The sequence below is a fragment of the Euleptes europaea genome, chromosome 3 (assembly GCF_029931775.1).
Source record: "Euleptes europaea isolate rEulEur1 chromosome 3, rEulEur1.hap1, whole genome shotgun sequence".
Lineage (NCBI taxonomy): Eukaryota > Metazoa > Chordata > Lepidosauria > Squamata > Sphaerodactylidae > Euleptes > Euleptes europaea.
Window position 1 is genome coordinate 75,771,461 of NC_079314.1, and position 17,936 is coordinate 75,789,396.

Consider the following 17,936-nt stretch of genomic DNA (forward strand, 5'->3'; position numbering starts at 1 on the left):
GCTGAATCTTGTTTTCACAAAATGATCAGAGGTAAAACAAACCATGATTTTATGCTATGACTGCAGGCAATGACCTCCTATTGAGCAGAAAACTGTCAAGGTGAAAGATATCTACATTTCCCTCAATGTACCTTCCTGAAGTTGGAAATACCTGCATAGAAGAGAGCAGGAAAGTCCCACAAAATCTATTGTGTATTTGAAACATGAATATTCATGGATGCAGCCTGTCTAAAATAATCACTAAGCTCAACATATTAGAAGTCCTCAATGACGAATCTTTCATATTTGACATGCCTTGTGGTGCATTTATAGCCTGCCTTAAAAATGATTACATTTTTGATGGAGAAGTTTTTCAAGCAGCATTAGACAGAGCCATTTTAGTAGCTTCCCATTAAAATTCATCACTATTTTTCAAGCCCATCAATTTCAGGAAGATAAAGAATGTAAAAGAATATAGATGTAGTCGTCTAGGAGCAAATCGATCTCATCCTCTAAAAACTTTGGCAATAAAAAATAGAAAAATCGAAATACTATCAAGGGTAAATTATTTTGGTATGCTTAAAATGAGGAAAATCTCAGATGTTTTTGTTGTCAGGGAGCCTATGATATGTGATGTAATTATTTTTACAGTTCTTCCCAAGGTAAGCTATCGGATTTTTGATGTTCCAGAAAGTTAGGCTGCCTAAAAGATGCTTATGTGGCATGCTAGTTTTCAACTTGTGAATTTCCCTGTTTGAAGCATTGGCTATATATTTCTATAGTCCCAGATTCCATTTAAGGTAAAATCTTATTATTTTTCCTATCATAGAAAATCCAAGATTTCTTTCAGCTAGCATTTGTACCAGATTATTCAGCAATCATTTGGTATTGAGCAAATTATCATATAGCTGTACTGTGAGACACCCCTTAAATAATAATTTCTGATCATATCATCAAGGTGCCTAAAAAGAGACAATAATAGATCTTTCCTAAAGAACAGTTAAAGTAGTTATTTTAATGCAGCAACTATGGGGAACATGTAAGTTAATAAATTTAAAATTATCCAAATGGAAGATGACCTCACCCCATTTTAGAAAGCCAAAAAAAGGCTTTAAAAAGTCATCTTCCTTTCATCTAAATATGGTAGGCATTTTAAAGGTTAGATTTTAAAAACTGAATTATCTCTCCTAAAAGTGAGATAAATTTCCTTTCCCCGTATTATTGATGAGACCATTATTGCATACAGCATTACCCTTCAAATCAATAATACTTCCCTTGAATTCCAACTGATCTAGCAATTTCATTGGCAGAATACCGGCCAAATACTGGCGGTTTGCCTATTGTTCTGACCTTTTCAAGTAATAATGCTACCGTTCTCTAGTGAGCCTTATACTATTTCACAATTTCCTTTGCCTAGATGTTATTTTCTTTCTTATAATGCTTTTAAAAGGTAAAGTTAGATTTAACCTTTGTATTCCCTGCTGAAGTTCCAACTGACTCCATTTGATGCCTGCAAAAAAGGTTATATTTTTCCTTTTATTCCTAATTTCCTTATTATTTTAAGATCAATAATTATATTGATTGATCAACAAGGATGTTATAGTGCTAAAGGCATAGAGAAGTGCTAAAAGTATCAAAACAAGAGCATTATTAGTATGAAGACAGATATAACATAATGGGGTAGTTTGTTTATAAAATGCACTACGAAGAGGATCAGTGATAGATTATCTCCTCTACTACCACTACCTCACCCCTTCTGGCCCCTTGTCCACCTGCTGGAGAATATTCCCTTTTTCCTGATTTACCAGGCATCTTTCAAAATAGTGCAGCAAGCTGCACGTGCCCCATAGGACTTCCCAAACTCTCCCAAGATGCAAGAGTTCAGGAAACACTGCAGGGTGTGTGTGGCTTCCCATGCTATGTTTAAAGATCTCTAGAGAATGAGGAAAAGAAGAACATTAAATGCTCAGGTTCTGGGTAGGGGATACCATGGGGAAGAAACTATTTGCAAGGGGTAGTGGTGCAGGGGTAGTGATCTCGGTCAACACCCCTTGACCAACTGCTACTAGAGGCAGCTGCTTCCAAATGAGCTTTCTCTGCACCAAGGGACACAAAGGCAGTGCCTCCTCTGCTCTTCCCAAAAAATTCCTGCACCAATGAGGTAGAGGAGACCTGTGTTCAGCTCTTTCCTTCGGGGAAGAGATGCTGTTTGGTTTCAGTTTCCAAAGAAAAATGAGGGTTTGCTTCTTGTGTGGCTTTTGGGAAAAGTTGCCAGACCCAGAGACCTAAGAAGATCTGTCTCTGTGGCCAAGCTTGTGGTCACAGCTCAGCTGGTCAGTCAGTTAGTAAGGAGTTTTCCCATACTCCCTGTATCATTTCTGTTCCATTGGCTTTTATTTCCCAAGGATGAAGTAGCAGACAAACATCAGAAAACACATCAGTGGACATCATGTCAGTAGGGTGGCCATCAAGTCTGGAGAAAAATGTCCTGCTTCTTTAACGGAGGGTTAATGTTTGGGAATGGGCAAGTGAAGTTGTTCATGGTCTGGAGGTAAATAACATCATTTGGAAAATAACATCCAATTAAGACTTTTAAAGCTACAGAACATTTTTTTTCCTTCAGGCAATCAGTAACCCTACATGTTCGGGATCAAACTTTAGGGAATCCAACAACCCACACTTGCCTAGTCTTCTTTGTATGGCTCTGCTCCTATCAAGCCCTTTCAAGGAAGACATAGTGTCCTCGGTTTGGAAAACTGGGCCTGTTGAGATACAGGACGCTGAACACAGATACCTACTGCTGAGAAAAAGATTACGCTGCCTTCATGTTCTGCTCACTCAGGCAGCATTACTGCCTTCTCTGAAATGTCATACCTTCTTTGAAAATATCACAAACAAGCGGTATATATGCAGGCAATCAATAGTGTTGTTCTCTTGCTTATCTTTAGTCTGTTCTCTTTTATAATCAAGATTTGCAAAATGTAGACAGGTAGAAAAACTGAGCATGTTTATTGTACAGAAGAAAAGATTGAGATTTGGATTTGGATTGCAATGGGGGAGGGACCGAAGGTTGAACTTGATAGCCTACGAGTGTGCTGTTCTGGAGAAGTGCTGTCCAAGTCAAGAGTGACAAGGAAGTTTCATCCTGATGATTGCCTTTTAAGGCGAAGGAATTTGCTACACTGTGCCTTTAAGAGTTTGTAGCACTAGGCCTCCAGATTATTTTTATTTTATTTTCAGCAACTCCAGATTCCTTTTCTATCCTGATATCTTCTCAGCCAGAAAGAACCAATCTAGTACAAAAAGTACCACATTTTGCCCCTGTTCTTGTATTATGTGGTATGTAAGAATTAGAATTGCCAACCTTCAGGCAGGACCTGGAAATCTCCCAGAATTACAGTTGATGTCCAGACTATGGAGATCAGTTCCTTTGGAATAAATGCTGTTTTTGAGAATGGCATTATATCCTGCTGAGGTCCCTGCCCTCCCCAAACCCTTCCCTCCCCAGGGTCCACAGTACATTTCCAGGAATTTCCTAGCTTGGTGTTGGCAACTCTAGAAGAATAGAGAGATGTCTTTAAAAAATTAAGATCAGATTTGCTACTGATTTTTACAAAAAGCCTTTTCTAAACTCAGTGGATAGAGAGTTTTAGTGAGTCTCACTGGGTATAATGAGGCTTACTGTTGTGTAACTGTGCCTTGGATTGCCGCCATAAGAAGCAGTAGACCAGAGGGTTCTGTTCACAGATTGTTTCCTATCTTGCTACCAGGATAGGAATATTAAATTAGCAGAATGCTCAAGACACATAACTCAGCAGAGTCTATCTGGTTTGTGTGTGCTGATGAGAAACAAAGTTAAAGAAGGCGCTGGTTTTTATCTTATTACTGTTGATAATTTTATTGTAACTCTAGGTTGTTTTAAATTGTTTTACATGGTTGTAAGCCTCTCTGAACCTGACCTAGTCTGGAATAGCGGCCTAAAAAGCCAATAAAATAATAATAATAAAATAATGCACACAGAGTATCTTTGCAAAACTAATGAGAGTCCTTTATTGTAAGGAACTCCATTCTAGGCAGGATAGAGACAGGATTCTAATCTAGTCTAACTAGCTAGGATGGATAGAGATGCAGGAGGCATGTCCTGCCCTCTTGGTGCCAAGATGGAGAAGAAAGTGGGGAGAGAAACCGGAGGGAAGGAAAATTCCCTGAGTGTAACAATCTACAAATCAAAGGGATAGCATCAGAGCAGTAGAAAGGAAAGATGTTCAGGGTCCTGACCTATTTATCTTTCTAACTCTCTATAGCTCCCCTCTTAAGTCTGAGGCTAAGACACAATGTAAAGTCCTTCACTTCCAACATTTTTATCTGGAGATGCTCTACCACTAAGCTATGGCCTTTATCCATGTCTGGAAAAACTGTACCTGAAAAGTAGAACTGAATTCTTGCCACCAAAAATGCATTAATTTTCAAGTGCCACAAATACCATGTTTTGGAAATTTTATCACTCCTCTTCCCTTTTGTAATAAATTCTTTGGGGGAGCAATGTAAATTAAACATGCATGGAGCCATTTAACAGCAAATTGTGTTTATAAACTAAATCCCAAATGTAAAGAAGTTATGGATTGGTTCCAAATTCTTCCCATTTTCTGCATGAAATTTTCTTGACCAGAAAATGTAAATGTTGTGCAGTATTTGAACTTGTGTAAAAATTAGATATTTTCTGAATTATTTTATTGTTACTGGTGATACAGTGGTTTGATTGGACTTTGCAGCTGACTAATAGAAAGCCTGGACATGATTTGTAGATGTGATTTTATTAAGTATGTTTTTAATTTTAAAGGGCCTTGGTAGCCCTTAGGGTAGAACAACAGGGTATCACATTTGATAGATAGACAGACAGACCTGTACAACTCTGTGATTCTGATATTCCAGTCATTAGAAAATTCAGTTTCTTCCAGGCTGGATCCCTGTTTTCCTCTCCTGCATTTTGCAAGATTTGTGAGTAGAGAGGGGGGAAATTTGTGAGTAGAGAGGGGGGAAATGGCCAAGAATGATTTATGTCCTCCTAGGTCAATTCTTCTACAGAGGAATCTGTGAGTTGTGAGGTAAAATTGTCCTCTTTCAGTTTAAAGAGCCACATAGGAGATGAAAAATTATAAGAGGATGGACATTATGGGGGCTGTCCTTTGGGCCCACTGGTTCCCCACCCAAGAGACCCCAATGAAACTGAAAGCTGCCTACAGTCTTTCTGGTATAAACCAGGTTCTTCCGATTCAAAGACCAGAGTGACACTTGTGGTTGACTACATAACTAATTGTATAAAGTTGTACACCAGCTGTTCCCTAGAAGCAGTAAAATATAGGTGGAAGAGGGGAGAGTGCAAGGAGAAAGAGGGTACTGACCCCTCTATTCTGCAAGTCTGCTTTAGTTGCCTTGACCTGGATAGCCCAGGGTAGCCTGATCTCATCAGATTCTGGGCAATTCTGGGCTGCATCAATAGGAGTATTGTGTGTAGATCAAGTGAATTAATACTACCACTGTATTCTGTATTGGTCAGACCTCACTTGGAATACTGTGTCCAGTTTTGGGCTCCACAATTTAAGAAGGATGTTGAAAAGTTGGAGTGTGTCCAGAGGAGAGTGACCAGAATGGTCAAAGGTCTGGAATCTATGCCCTATGAGGAGAGACTTAAGGAGCTGGGTTTGTTTAGTCTGGAGAAGGTTAAGGGGTGACGTGATAGTCATGTTTAAATATTTGAAGGGATGCCATGTTAATGAGGGAACTAGCTTGTTCTCTGTTGCTTCAGAGACGAGGACACAGAGTAATGGATTTAAACTAAGAGAAAAACAATTCCACCTAAACATTAGGAAGAACTTTCTGATGGTGAGGGCGGTTCGACGGTGGAATGCGCTGCCTCGGGTGGGGGTGTGTGGAGTCCCGGTCTTGGAAGGTCTTTAAGCAGAGGTTGAATGGCCATCTGTCGGGAGCGCTCTGATTGTGGGATCCTGCATGGCAGGGGGTTGGACTGGATGGCCCTTGTGGTCTCTTCCAGCCTTGTGTGATTTTGTGATTTGTGAGATCTCAAAAGCTAAGCAGGGTCAGTCCTAGTTAGTACTTGGATGGGAGACCACAAATTAAGTCCAGGATTGCTATGCAGATGCAGGCAATGGCAAATCACCTCTGTATGTCTCTTGCCTTGGGAACAACTACTTGATGGCGCTTTCCACGACCATTTTTAACCACACAATAGAAACTATTTATTTCAGACTAAAAATCCTGGTGGAACCGTGACTCTAAATAACTTTAAGCAGCTATTAATGCATATAGTATTAGTTATATCTAGGTAGTCCAGAGAAATTAAGTATCTTGATTTCTTTGAAAAACATGCCTGTAGTTAAGGCAGTAAAACGGGTATTAAAATCTTCTGGCACACACTGGGCAGACTAGCTGTTTTCCTTTTCACTCAGCCTTGAAATTATAGCTATTTACATTCTCTCATCCGTTAGCGACAAGGAACTCATAGTGAGATGTCTTAAACTGTGTCACCTTTTATGTGTGAAAATGAAACTATGAAATGCCTCCACAGTACTTAAAGTGGCACTGTGGGCAGAATAAACATCTTGTCATCTGAAAGGTGGAGCTAAGGCTTTTGTAAAACTTCACAACCGGTTTGAAACCAGCAGCTTTTCCATAGGGCAATTGAACCATTTTGCATGGTTGCTGCCACTGTTGTTAGAAGGCCTCAAGCAGCCCACCACTGGAGAGCCCTTTCGTTTCTACTGCCTTTCCTTCATTTCTGTCTTTCTGCTTCACCTCTCCATGCCCTGTAGCCATTTTGTAAGTGTGAGCGAAGCAAAAGCAGCAGAATTGCAGTTGCCTGGTGACCGTAACTAAGCTGCTTCTCCCACACCCACTTGGGATTAAAACAAGATCTAATGAGCAAGTGAGTAAGAGAAGAAGCCTTTTCAGAATCCATACTGTCAGGGTTTCAGTCACACAATGTTCAGCCCCACATCACATGGAAATAAGGTGTGTGAGCTTCCTGCATATATAATTTTGTCCCTGAAATTTGTAGCAGTTAAATTTCCAGATGATGGCTATTTGTATAGGAGTTCTAGACCCAGCCTGGTAACCAGCAGGAGACTGGGGTGGGGGACATGAGGGGGGCAGTCGTTGGTAACAACGTAACATCATTTCCAGGTTTTCTCCTGAAGTGATGTCACACATCTCTAGGAATTGCCAGAATTTTAGGGAATTTCAGCAGAGGACTGATGACTGATTTTCCGGGGAAAATCCAGAAGTGACCCCAGTCCTCTCTAGGAATCGATGAAAACTCTTTGGTTTTACCATAGAGTTTCTATCAGCTCCTAGAGATGCATGATGTCACGTCCAGGTTTTACCTGGAATCACACCATAGACCTAATGGCCATCCCCCCAAAAATATTATTTATTTATCTATTTTATTTAAAACATTTGTATTCTGCCTTTCCACCCAATTAGTGTCTCCCACCACCTCTCAGAGTGGTAGCAGGAAACAGGCAGGGGATTCCCAGCCCTCACCATTGACTGACAACCATATGTTTGTAGGATTATTACAAGAGCCCTTTGCTTATATGAACAATAATACAACACATCACTCCATGCTCCCCAGTTCCAACAATTTTACTATCTTTTCTTGAGAACCTATTAATCTCATTGAGATCTCATTAATCTCACCTTTCTATATATTACAGTATATATACAGTTAACTATGCCATTCTAAAGTAACCATAACCTTTTTTCTGTAAATGTGTTTTGTTATGAGTAGAACTCAGTTATGGAATTATGAAAGGCACTGACTGAAGAAAAAATAGTTTATCATCATTTGGTCATATTTAGTAGGTAATTTTCAGTTATACCATGGTCTAATCTTTTTAATATAGATAGTTCTATGAATGCATATTAGGAAATTAACCAAATATATAAAGTTACTGAAAGTATGTATAATTTCTCAGGATGGACTGTGCTTGGCTGCAAACATACTTGGTCTTCAGCAGTCCCTCTTTATTCTGCAGTCTGGGAACTCAGAGTCCCTTTTCAAAGCATAAAGTTTCTGGCACATCTGTCTTACTTACTGGGAGTACACACTACGTACAATCTTTTCAGTATGTGCAATCACCATTTTGTGTAAAGGGAGCAACACACATGTGCAACTTCAATATGCACGAACGTGTGCCCTCAAAAATCCGGCTTTCAGGGGTAGCACATACTATAGCTGGAAAATTGCAATCGTATGTACTTAGGTGTTCATGTAGAGCACACACTCCCAGTACATGAGATAGGAGCTTTTCAGGCTAAGCTGAATGTGAACCTGAAGCAGAGTTCCCCTGATCAAAATGCTCTGGTCTCATTCTCTCCAGAAATCAAGGGGTATGATTGCTTCCTCATCCCAACTTGTTGAGGGGTTTATTAAAAAGCAAAAACAAAACACCTCCATATAACTTAGGCTTTGTACTTGGTTCCTCCCCTCATCATGGTAGAAACTACTGGCTTTCTCCTTGACTCCACCAACTGAGCTTTGTTCTCACAAGTGCATTCTGAACCACACCAGGTACCAGGCAGATTGTTGCGGACTTTATTTTAAAAGTTGCTGATTATTGCTCAAGTTGAGGTTGGTTTATGAGTCAATCATGAAAATGTAGATTTTTTTTTCATTATGAGGGCGCATATAAAAAGCCAACTTGCTAAAAGTAGCAAGGTGGCTAAAAATTATACTTGCTCATGCACTTTGTAGGAGTTGCTACATATTGACCTAAATTTAACTGGTATTAATTAACTTGTCATTTCTGTGTTTGAAAAATGTGAACGCTGTCGTGGGTTGCAAGTGGCACATTTTGTAACTGAACAAAAAGCAACAGAAAGTTCATGTGATAATAAGCAAGATTACTGTGGTTTGTTATTATAGCATTATCGTTACTTGATGGTCTCATTTCTTTGTATTTAACTTCTGTGTGTGTGTGTGGTGAAAGATGTACATACAGAAATGTCTTGATTTCTGTGCTGCTTATCACTATATATATATATATATATATATATATATATATATATATATATATATATAGTGTTGGAATAGGGAATATCTGGTGTACAAAGAAGTAGAGAAGACTACATAGGGCAGCGAGAGGGCAGTTAGATGAGATAGTGAGGTTAGCACCTTCTCTCCTGTTAAGCGTCTCTGTCTCCAGATTGCTACGCTTAGGACATTATCCTTTTTTTTCTTGGAAGTCCCACTCTCAGTCTTGCTCTCTCTCTCAGCTAGTAATGTAGTTAGGACCCTATTTCTGTTTCTCCTCTTCACTATCAAGTATGTTAGTTCCTGAATAAACTTGTATCTACACTTGAATCAGGTTGTGCACTTTTGCTGTGTTTATTACTCTGCCAATAAATAAAGCACTATAAACAACAGATTGTTTCCTGGTTTTCTTAAATTGACAGTCTTAACTAGGGCTGTTGAATTAAAAAAAAATTCGGTATAGTTCAGATTCGGCTGAATTCGGCCCGTTTAGATTCGGGATATGCCGAAGTCCGAACTCCCCCACTTCGGGTCTGTGTAATTCGGCGGGAATTCAAAGTTCGGGAAACAAATTCGGCCGAATAAAGCCATTAAAAACACAACCGCGCCTTTCCACGGCTCTGGGGGGGCATTTTTGGGGGTAGAGGTCCCAAACTTTCAGAGGAGCTTCAAAGGACCCTTCTTGCCAGACCCCCAAAGTTTTGTAAAGATTGGGTCGGGGGGGGGGCTGAGATATGGCCCCCGAAAGGGGTCCCCCCACCCTTAATGTGCATCTCTGAGCAGAGCTTGCTGCCCACGCACAAAGCTCCCAGCCCCGATAAACAGCTGATGAGAGCAAGGGCGGGGCAGCTGCTAAGAACTTTGCAAAGCAACACAACTGCAAAGCAACACCTTTGCAAACATGCAAAGGGCGGGGCAGGTGTGAAGAATTTTGCAAAACAATACAACTGCAAAGCAACACAAACACGCAATGCAACATCTTTGCAATAGTGCAAAGCAACATCTGACACCTGGGAGTTTGCAAACCATGGAAAGGGACAGAGGCAGCTAGCTATGCATAATGAGCAGGAGGGGGTGGAATTTCTCCTTTTGCATTGGACTTGGGACCAGGCAGATGCATTCTTTAAGTCACCATTTGAAAACCAGTTATGAATGAGGGAAAACCTGAAGACATAAAAATGAAGCCCCCCCTCAAACCAGGGAGAGAGAGACTGGAGGGGGAACACACACCCCAGGCAGACCCGGCAAAAGCCCTCTTTGGCTCCCCCCCCACAGAAACTGCTCCCTCCCCCCACACACACAGACTCTGCTTCCCCCACACACACACACAGAAAAGAAAAATTACAGATTAAAGCCCCCAAAGGGGTCTTACTGTGGCTGTCTTTTGTTCCATCAGGAGGGGCTGGGAGGCTGGGTAATCCAATATGATTCCATTTGTATCCAATATGAGATCCATATGTATGCATCTCTCGAGGGTGATCCATTCATCCCAATAGGGAAAAGGGGAAAGCCCATATCTCGGGGGGCCCTGACCCAATGTTTACAAAACTTGGGTGGTCTCTTAAGAAGCCTTGTCTGAAGCTCCACTGAAAGTTTGGAGTTGGCACACCCAAAAATGCGCCCTCTGCAGCCACGGAAAGAGAAAAGGGGTGAGCCGATATTTCTGCCCCCACTGAACCCATCTTTACAAAACTTGGGTGGTCTCTTAAGAAGGATTGTCTGAAGCTATGATAAAAGTTTGGGGGCTGCACCCCCAAAAAAGCGCCCCCTGCAGCCACAGAAATGGAAAAGGGGGGAGAGGAAAAAGGGGTGGAGCCCATATCTCGGGACCCCCTGACCCAATGTTTACAAAACTTGGGTGGTCTCTTAAGAAGCCTTGTCTGAAGCTCCACTGAAAGTTTGGAGTTGGCACACCCAAAAATGCGCCCCCTGCAGCCACGGAAAGAGAAAAGGGGTGAGCCGATATTTCTGCCCCCACTGAACCCATCTTTACAAAACTTGGGTGGTCTCTTAAGAAGGATTGTCTGAAGCTATGATAAAAGTTTGGGGGCTGCACCCCCAAAAAAGCGCCCCCTGCAGCCACAGAAATGGAAAAGGGGGGAGAGGAAAAAGGGGTGGAGCCCATATCTCGGGACCCCCTGACCCAATATTTACAAAACTTGGGGGGTCTCTTAAGAAGCCTTGTCTGATGCTCCACTGAACGTTTGGGGTCGGCACACCCAAAAATGCACCCCCTGCAGCCATGGAAAGAAAAAGGGGGGAGCCCATATCTCAGGACCCCCTGACCCAATGTTTACAAAACTTGGGTGGTCTCTTAAGAAGGCTTGTCTGAATATCCCCTGAAAGTTTGGGGTCTGTACCCCAAAAAATGCGCCCCCTGCAGCCACGTAAAGGAGCGAATGTGCACAAGCACACACCCCCACACACACACAAGGATTTCCCTCTCTCTCTCTCTCCCCGGCCGGGCCGCACATCAGCTGATTCCTCCAGTACTCAATCCTGACTGATTGGCTAGAAGAAGACCCAGCTTGGCCACTGATTGGCCGGGGGAGGAGAATGCTGCTTACTGACGGTTATTCTGCTTACTGACGGCCCCGAATTGGCCGGATTTATTCGTGAACTCCCGAACTCACTGAATTCGGCTCCCTGGTTGCCCGCCATTTTTTTTGGATAAATTTTTATTGGTTTTATATCTTTTCCATTAGACAAGCAACAATTTAAAAATATATACCATTTAAATGTCTAGGTATGTTGCTAATATTATAAGTACATAATGATAGAAAAATAAAAAGAAAAAGAAAAGAAAGAAATTTTGACTTCCCCTTCACCTCCGTCTGCCTCTTAATAAAATGGTTAAATTCCGTCATGATAGGTTCTGATCCTAATTCTTTCCAATAAAACCATAACATTTTCATTCCTAAGCTATATAATCTATTCAGTATTAATTATTAACATTATTATTATCACATGGATCAGATTAATAAGTATTCTTCCATTTTTCCCAGTCTTAATTCATGTTTACAGTAATTCATCTAAACCTCCCACTCCCCCATAAATTGCTCACTGTCCTTTTGATTTAAAGTAGCTGTAAGTTTCGCCATTTCCACCAGTTCAAACATTTTTATAATCCCGTCTAGTTGCCCGCCATTTTTGAGTTCGGTTCGTCCCGAACTAAAAACCACCGAATCAAGGGAAATTCGGCTGATTTTCAGTTCGGGCCGAACCGAATCAACAGCCCTAGTCTTAACTAAAGGTTTGCAATGGAAAGTTTTATTTCGATTTTGTCACAAATCCAACAGATGCATTTTTCACCTCTCTATAATGAACCAGGTATTACAAAAGCACACAGAATTTTAAATGCTCCAGTTAAAATGCATTTAACCCATTAGTTGTACCTATATTGATTTTGCAATGTATATAATAATGTAGAAGAAATGGAAAGGACTTTAATATTTTGTTTTTGGGTCCTGCACATTTTTGTCAATATTTGTGGGAAGTAGCTGAAAGTATAAAAATGCATCAAAATGCATTGTAGGTAGAAAAGGATGATATTAGAGGCTAACTATTTTATTGTGGAAGATAGCTTGTTTTCTTAAACTGTATATTTCAAACAAGATTCAACTTAAATCTTTTTCTAACCTGTAAGAAAAGGTTGCCCTGCAAGGTTCTAACTCAAAGTTTTTCCAGTCATTTATTGCCATTTTTATTTAGTTGTAAACAATTTAGCTGTGAAAAAAGCGATTAAATCTATTCGGTGACCCGGACGTTATACAGAATTTACACTTCAGTGGTTGTCATGCTTGAAAATGACGGGTAATACATTACACTTACTGATGAATGGAAGTTGAAGAATGAATCTATCAGCCTTCATAGGCATTTACCTATGAAGATAGAACAGCTGTAGCAAAATTTATAGTCTCTGTAAACTTCTAGGAGGATTCATTGTGTAGTCTGGCTTGCACAGTCTGTGGTTTGATTTTTATGTAGTCTGTGCCATCTTGAATCTGACTAGACAGAGTTAGCGCTGCTACTTTATGACTCATTAGCTGTCAGGCCCAGGACAGGACACTAAAAACAGAGGATGGATTGAACTTTGTGTGATGGCGAAGGAGGCAAACTTTGGCAATGGATGTACTGGTACATTACAGAAGGTTTCTCTAAACAAAATATTCTAATTATTTTCTTATCTGTTTCCCTTCATGAATTAAGTCCAGTTCAGAAGGAAGTTAGTGAACTAGTTATAATGTCCCTTTTCTGACCAGTTTGAATTGAAAGCTAAGTCTTGCTTTCTATTTAAGGAGGGAGTGTGGCTATGAGGCCAGCAGTTTGAATTGTTCACTTTACTGATGCTTTGTGTTTCAATCGGTAGTTCTTTTCACACAGTACATGGCAACTGAATTAACGTGTAGGCATGGAGGTGGAACAGGGGCTCTGGCCCCCAATAAAGGACATTGTTTTACAGAGTTCCTGATCATGTGGACAGGTGATCACATGTATTTTGGAAGTGGGGCTTTTCTCAATGCTGCTTAGTCTCAATGGATATGTTGTATGAAAAGGGCTATTGGGTGCCGCACCTTCTTAAATGACAAAACCAACCACATAGAGCCAGCGTGGTGTAGTGGTTAAGAACGGTGCTTTGGAGCGGTGGAGTCTGATCTGGAGAACCGGGTTTGATTCCCCACTCCTGCACATGAGTGGCGGAGGCTAATCTGGTGAACTGGATTTGTTTCCCCACTCCTACACACAAAGCCAGCTGGGTGACCTTGGGCTAATCACGCTCTCTCAGCCTCACCTACCTCACAGGGTGTCTGTTGTGGGGAGGGGAAGGGAAGGTGATTGTAAGCCGGTTTGATTCTGCCTTAAGTGGCAGAGAAAGTTGGCATATAAAAACCAACTCTTCTTCTTCATCATCTAACGTATGACAACCGGTATTATTCTTTTGCCTTATGGGTGCATTCGCAAATGATGCTAATAATGTTTTTTAGATTGAAATATGTCAGTTTTTAAAATGTTGCTAATGCAGAATGGAGAGCGGAAGAGAGCCAATTTAAAATGTACAAGTGGGGAAAGTACAAGTGGGGGAAATAAACAAATAAGACAAAGGATCTGAAAGCTATATATTCATAGTGTTCTGTATAAAATTTTGAAATAAGCAAAGAGAGCAATGGAAAAGGCTTGTGCACTTTTATTTGCTTTTAATATTAATAATTATTCTTGTTATTATGTTTGCTAATTATATTGATTACATTTCTTATTTAATTCCATGGGGCTCAATTAAAAATAGGTTTCTGGCTCTAACTCCCCCCCCTCAATTTGGCTATCCAACTGGGTTGAAATTTTAAGGGGTTCTACGACAGGCAGGAGAAAGGATCCCTATGTTTTATTTATTTATTTTGCCGTCAAGCCAACTTACAATGACCTCTTTTGGTTTTCAAGGCAAGAGACATTCAGAGGTGGTTTGCCGTTGTTTGCCTCTGTAGGTATTCCTTGGTGGTCTCCCATCCAAATACTAACCAGGACTGACTCTGCTTAGCTTCTGAGATCTGATGAGATAGGGCTAGCCTGGGCTATCCAGGTCAGGACCCCTATTATATGAGCAATCAATATTCTCTCTTGCAGAGGCAGATATTTGGTAACCCAGTAAAACAGAGTTTGGGTGCAAATAGTTTATAATAGGGAAGGACCTCCTATTCTTTACCTAGGCAACAATCCTAAGAACACTTTCTTTAGAGTAAGCCCCATTGAGTAAAAGGGACTTATAGACCTGCTTAGGTATGTTCCTCATGTAATCTCAAAAGCAAGGAGTGGGAACAAAATCTGAGTACTTGATCAGCAGGTGCTCCCACAACTTTACCCAACTGAGGTCTGGTACTTGAATTTTTTTCCCCAGCTGGGCTTTGGTACTGGAAATAATTGCTTAAGAAATATAATAGAGTTTACCTTCTCTAGCATGTTGTATTTTTGCTTATTCATTTATTTGCATGTGAACAGGAGATTGGCAGTCATTCTCCCCCTCCACCCCAACTGAAGAGAATAGTGGCTGGGTAGAGTAATGGTTTGCATTGGGGAAATGCTGCAGGTGAAGGTTTAACTCCACTCAAAATCATTGCCCCTTATTCTGCTGCACTTGCCTTCTTGATATATGCAATGTATTGCTCCTATTCATAGCATGCACTGGCCCAGAAAGTAAAGAACAGAAGCAAATAGAAGTCACTACTGTTTATGTAGTTAACAGAAGCCCCTGTCCCCCCAGCCAGTGAATCACCAATGTGACTGGTGTAAACAGTACTTTGAGAAATCACATTTCTCAGTACAGTTCTCTTTGGTGTGGCAAAAGGTATGCACAAGCCTGCTGATTGGTAATTATCCCTGTCAATAACACATGTATTGATTCATTCTGTGTTCCCACTCCTATCCTTCTGGCCTTCTTGAAATCTAAGCCAGAAAGCCCAGTGCGAGAATAATGGCTAGATCTGAATGCTTGTGTTTTGGGGTTTGTTTGTTTTTAAACATTCTGGTTACTTATAGCATTAATATCAAAGAACAGGGTGGCTTCTGTTTGTTTCTTGCTTAGTTAATGCCTGACTGCTAATGAAGAATCCCTAATGCATCAGTTCATTTGCAGAAACAGGACCAAGTAATTTGTAATTATTTCGTGGCAGGTAGGAAAACTGTGGATGTGTTCATAGACATGCTCATTGCTTTATGTGTTCTAAAGTTGAATTTTGGGCATTAAAACCAGGCTTTCAACCTATGCCCTGATAGCTCAAATTAAGTGATGTTCCTCCACCCATCCCTATGTCAGTTGTCACGATCTTCCTCCGTCATCCCCTCGTTTTTTTTAATATCACACTAATGCTATAGAAGGCAGCATATGATTTTTAGGGCCAGCACATAAGCAAGCGTGTCATGGATGAACTGCTGTAAGGCCACTCAACAGTTAACTCGCCTCGTGCAGAATTAATTTCACGAGTTTCACAGAAAGCTGGCTGAATCTTCAGTATATAGCTAATGGCACTATCAACAGACTTTAATTTGAGATCAATATTTTATATCAGTTAGAGGCAGTTGCTTAAGGAAATTCCTGTTTCAAGATATTCTCAGTTTTCTGATTGCATGTGATACTTATCATTGATGCAATGCAAGAACAGTGAAAACTGTAAACATTTCTTCTTTTAAAAAAAAAACAACAACCATGAAGCCGCTTTGATTTCTCAAAAACAGCAGTTGCTAAACATTCCTAAAATGCTTCTGTTCCCCTCTGTGAAAGTATTTCTAATCGCCCAGCTCCATCGTGTCTGGCTACCTCACAGTGGCATCTAGCTTCTTTTTATAGACGGGGAAGGGTTGCACTGTTCAAGCAACAGCTGTGAGACAAGGCAGCAGCTGCTTTTGCTTACACATCAAGAAGGGTCGCAGGAAAGGCTAATGTTGTACACTCAAGTGAAAAAGAGCCTCTCAGAGTGTGTGTGGTATTTATCGTGATGTGGTCTGAATGAATATGGAAACAGCTGCAGTTGCTCAGGCAACCACTGTGACTGTGCAGATTATCTGACTGACCCATCTCCATTCTTCAAGAAATGAAGCTTGCACTTAACTTTTACTTAATCCATAACTTGGACACCACCCAGAATCTTACCTTAAGTGTACTACTGAATTGCAATGCTGTGGCAAAATTTAAACTCAGGATCCAAGTCAAAACTAGCCTCCTCACACTATAAGTCCTCAAAGGATTACGGTAATTTTGATAGCTAGAAACAAGATGGGAGGCAGTTTTGACTGGCAAAATTATTTGGGGGAGGTGAATGTTTCTTCACTCCATGGGCCTGATCTAAATCTGGGCCCCATGTGCATTCTGACTATGATAGTATCAGATCCCAGATCTCACAGTGTGTTCTGTAGTCTACCCTTTGGTAAGTGTGGATTGGGTACCAGTGTATCTTCTTAAAGCTGAAAGACAATTAACTGCCCACACAGATTGTCTGAAACCTGTTCTGAGTGTGCTTCCTGGTTAGAACACATGCATTTGTTTATTTAAAGGGTTTGTAAACTGTTTTCCCTTTTGCTCAAGGCAGTTCACACAAAACATTTACCCGAATTGTTGCCAACAAGTAAAAAACAAGGTTACAGAAGATGGCAAAGCCTAGATTGGTGCCGAGGTGTAATTGGCAAATAATTCTGCTGTTTACTAGGAAGACCAGTGCAGTGAATAAATGATGCCAAGATAATGGACAGCCGGTTGCTCTGTCTGACCTCAAAGGAGCACACAGTTTGGAACAAGGTCTTTAAATCTGTGGGCTCTGTTTGCATGTGTGGTGAGAATACGTGTGTACCGTAGACGTGTATGGATATGGACTGCTTTACAACTGGAGCCCACACTTATGCCGAAATAGTCCTGAAAGCAACCGTTGTTCCATCGCCCTCATTGCTTGCCTAGGAGGTTGTTGGCTGAAGATACCCTCTGTTCTAGGCAACAACCCAAATTCCAGTACTTGGGATCTGTGACTAAGTGTTGTGATGAGTCTGAAAGGAATGCTGAGATCCAGATTAGGTGAAACGAGTTTTCGACACTGAAGAGTGCCAAAACAGGGTGATGGTGAAGGCCCGAGCAAAGCACAACATAAACCTGGTGGGCTGCAGCTTGGGCCTGCCAGCTGCCAACATGGAATGGGTTTATACCAAGGAGCCCTGTCCTTTTGTTCCTGTTTGACGTGTCTGTAACCATACAATGTCCGCTGCAGACAATTGTTGACTGGAAAACAAGCAGTAGAGAAACTGCAAATTTACTCGCTATGTAAAGCACGAATTGGCCTTAACAGCCACAAGCGAGATTTATTTTGTGTTTCTGGGAAATCCATAGAAAGAGCTTGAAGCTAAAAATAAAGCTTAGGCCAGCAATTCAGGT

General features: G+C 40.9%; 1 protein-coding gene across 1 annotated transcript in view; it reads left to right on the top strand.

The window, feature by feature from the left end:
- The window catches only part of NAV3 (neuron navigator 3), a 406,649-nt gene that overhangs the window by 302,261 nt on the left and 86,452 nt on the right, over nucleotides 1-17,936 (top strand). The gene's annotated exons all lie outside the window — the stretch shown is intronic.